Source organism: Pseudopipra pipra, chromosome 6 (assembly GCF_036250125.1).
Source record: "Pseudopipra pipra isolate bDixPip1 chromosome 6, bDixPip1.hap1, whole genome shotgun sequence".
In the NCBI taxonomy this organism is placed as follows: Eukaryota; Metazoa; Chordata; class Aves; order Passeriformes; family Pipridae; genus Pseudopipra; species Pseudopipra pipra.
This window is the reverse complement of record NC_087554.1, coordinates 62783169-62787018: the sequence shown is the minus strand read 5'-3', so window position 1 is coordinate 62787018 and position 3850 is coordinate 62783169. Positions and strand designations below refer to the sequence as shown.

At 53.0% G+C, this 3850-nt stretch overlaps 1 pseudogene; it reads right to left on the bottom strand.

Annotated features, from left to right (window-relative positions):
- Positions 1-236: 236 nt before the first annotated feature.
- LOC135416754 (uncharacterized) lies at positions 237-1841 on the bottom strand (annotated as a pseudogene).
- Between the last annotated feature and the right edge of the window lie 2009 nt (positions 1842-3850).

Below are 3850 nucleotides of genomic sequence, written 5' to 3'. Positions count from 1 at the left end.
ACTGGGACTTTGTTTTGTTTCTTCTGAAATTTTTGATTGCACCATTTGTTGTTTATTCAGATTTTGTTAATAAAAAGCTGTTTCTTTTCCACAGTTCCACCTGAAGTGTCCTAATTTCTAAGTTGTAATCTTGTTAAACTAATACAACTACTTATAAATTAACTCCCATTAATATAGGCAGTGTCCATGATGAGGTGTGAGCCCCACAAGCGCAGCTCTGTGTGTGAGCACCTCTTTCAGGGGCCATGAGCAGGAGTCCTTTGAGCTGATATCAACAGAGAGATGTTCTCCTGCAGGGCCTCTGGGTGGGCATCCATATCGTGCACCAGGTGCTGGAAGAGATTGAGTGGTTCAACCCTTCTGAAGTCTGGGGGCAACCTGATCTCTGCTGGAACCCTTTTCTTATCTGTGTTGAAGTGTCAAGGTGTTTCTTCCTCTGGGAACAGCACAGATGCTCCAAGAGACACGACAGCTGCTGCAGGAAATCCCTCCTTTGCCGCTGTGACAGGGGTACAGTGTTCAGGAGTTGCATCCCAACTGTCTCCAAGGCAGAGGTAGAAAAGCCTACGCCCACCAGACATGGGTGAGGAGCTTAGGCATTTGCAGTGCCAGCTGTCAGGGGGGGCCTGCCTGGCCAGGGGCCTGAAGAACTTGGCCTCAGCCCCGGCGTAGGTCTCAGGCCAGGTTGTCCTGGGGATGGAGTGACCTCTGTGGGCTGGCTGTTCACAAAGACATCTGAATGGCCTTCCCACATCCCAAACAGCATTTCCAGGAAGCTTTCCTTGCCCTTGGTCAGCTGGAACGTGCAGGAGTGGCTGGAGGGCAGCAACATTAAATGGCAATTGTACAACTTCGGCAAGAGCACCCAGGCAATGGGCACAACCAGTGAGCAATTTTATGCACATCTGGGGAGGAGCTGATGTACAGGGTGTGTAGGAGGCTGATTCCTGTGTGTGTAGGGCTCCCGATTCCTCCTCAGCTGCTCCTTGGGCTGGTGGAGGAAGCACAGCATGGTGCACGAGGGAGCAGCAGGGGGAGAACACGCTGTGCTTCCTCCACCAGCCCGAGGAGCAGCTGCTCCACGTGGATGCAGAAGTTCCTGGCAGGCATTTTCCCTGCAGTGTCCAGCTCCGGGTGGAAGGTGTGCCCCAAGGGAGGTTCAGGGGTACCAGCACTTGGTACACAACATCCTCCTCACAGAGACTCCAACCCTTGAAGGTGCTGCCAGCCCCCATGGCTCTTTATGGCACCGAGTAGAGACTGTTTGACAGCCAAGTGCAAAGACATGTGTGAAGTTGTCCATCAGGTCAGTTGTGGTTGTGCAACCTCTGTCCAGGTCCAGAACAGCCACTGTATGTGCTCCTCTAAAAGCCTTCTGAGCTTACTTTCAGTGTCCTGGTCCTTGTCTTCATTTGCATCATATTTGCCTTCTTCATTTCCAACAGCACTGGCTTCCTGCACATTGGTGTCATCATTGCCTTTTCCTCCATTTCCAGCATTGTCTTCTTCATTTGCGTCAACACTGCCACCTTTCCATCATCATTGTTGTCTTCCTCCACATTTGTGTCATTGCTTTCTACTTCTTCCTTTGCAACAACATTGTCTTTTCCTCCTCCTCCATGTGTTTGCTGGCCACTGCTGTCTGGCTCACAGCTTGTTTTCCTGAGGCTACACCAGAGCCCCAGGAGCAGGCCCAGGACAGCAGCCCAGAAGTGCCATTGCTGCAGGGCAGCCCTGAGCAGGGCTCCCCGGGCCCTGACACTGCACTCCAGGGGGCCCTGCTCCAGCTCCTGCAGCAGCCGAGTCATCTGCCAGTCCAGATACTCCGCACGCCACTCCATGTGCTCCTGTGTGGCCTCATCCAGCTCATCCCCAACCAATTATGGGTACTGGGTGAGGCTTTGCACGAGCAAGGCAAGGAATTGGAGCTGATGTCGCAGACCATTGTACTTCTGAAGGTCCTCTGTGTGGGCATCCATATCGTGCGCCAGGTGCTGCAAGAGGTTGGCTCAACCCTTCTGAAGTCTGGGGCGAGCTGATCTCCACATGAACGCTCTTGTGGCCTATGTTGGAGTGGTCAAGGTGTTTCTTCCTTCGGGAGCAGCACAGGTGCTCCAGGAGATCCAGCAGCTGTTGCAGGAAATCCCTCTTTTGCCACTGTGACAGGGGTACAGTCACAACGTTGTCTCCAAGATGCAGCTGAGTCATCTGCCGGTCCAGATACTCCCCATGCTACTCCATGCGCTTCTGTGTGGCCTCATCCAGCCCATTTCTGACCACTTGTGGGTACTGGATGAGGCTCTGCACAAGCAAAAGGACATTGGTTTCCAAGAGACATTTCCCAGGGGTGATGAGCAGCTGCAGGGGGCGATTTCCCAGTGGGCGACTCCCAGAGCACCGGCTTCTGTGTGTCCAACTGATTCAGTTCTGCTCCGTCAGGGCCCTGGGGAGTGTCTGGGATGAGCAGAGTCTTCATTGTCTCCCCAGTGAACACAGGGAGTCTCCCCAGTGAACACGTAGCCACAGCAGTGGTGCCTCTTGCTTGGTCCCTGCCCAGCCAGAGCTGCCAGGAAGTTTCACAGCCCATGGGAAATGCCCAGCATGGCCCCAGAGTGCGAAGGGAACACAGAGTGAAAAGCATCTGTGTAGCCACCGCGGTCTTCAGTGACTGCTGAACGGGGGAGACCATTAAGAGGAGGACGCTGCTGCTCTTGTCAGAGGGCTGCTGCACAGGGGTGGTGGGGGCAGGTGTGGCTCAGCTTTGCCTGCTTGACTTTTCCTATCTCCTGTCTGTTCCATCTTGTCCTCTGAATTCTCCAATCTCAGACCACCACGTCTAGGTGCTCATAGCCAGCCTTGCCAAGTGCCCTCAGTGATGTCGCCTTCATCAGCTGTGCTTGCCAGTAAATCAGCTACTTCAGCTTGCTGTGGAGGAGCTGGGAATTACCTCAGTTTGCTGCAGATGTACTCATGAAATCCAGAACAGCATGGTGATACAGAGATCACTGGGGTAGGATGCAACTTCCTCTGTAGCAGTCCAAAAACCACAGTGGACCTGCAGAGAAATGGAGCCTATCCTTCTACATGAGGCTGTTTCTTTGAGCTGGCCAAATTCTCGTCCACAGGCTGAAGTTATGAAGACCCCTATGGAAACTGGCTGAGAAAGTTGGGGCTGTTCAGCTTGAGAAGAGAAGGTTGTGTGGACACCTTAAAACAGCCTTCCAGTATCTGAAGGGGCCTACAGGGAAGCTGGAGAGGAACACTTCATCAGGAACTGGAGTGACAGGACAAGGGGGAATGGCTTTAAACTGAAAAGAGAGTAGGTTTAGATTAGATGTTAGGAAGGAACTCTTCCCTGGGAGGGTGGTGAAGTCCTGGCACAGGTTGCTCAGAGAAGCTGTGGCTGCCCCATCCCTGGAAGTGTTCCAGGCCAGGCTGGATGGGGCTTTGAGTAACCTGGTCTAGTGGAAGGTGTCCCTGCCCATGGCAGGGGGATTGGAATGAGATGGTTTTAAAGGTTCCTTCCAACTCAAACCATTCCAGGATTCTATGATTTCCCCATGACCAGCATTGGTCCCCCCAAAAGACCTCCCATCTCCTCTCTTCCCTCCTCTTGTGAAGAGAGCACAGAGGACATTCTGATGCTGCTGGTGGTGTTGGGACAGGTTGGTGGATGCTCTTCCTGCCATCCCATGGGTCTGACTCCCGTCTGAAGTCTTCGGCCCTGAATCAGTGCCTTCAAATGACAGTTATCTCCCCTCCTTCCTTTTCCATTCTGCACTTGAGTAGACCAACATTTCGTTTGCCACAGAACAGCCCAGTTCCCAGTTCCCATATTGTGGAGCTTTCT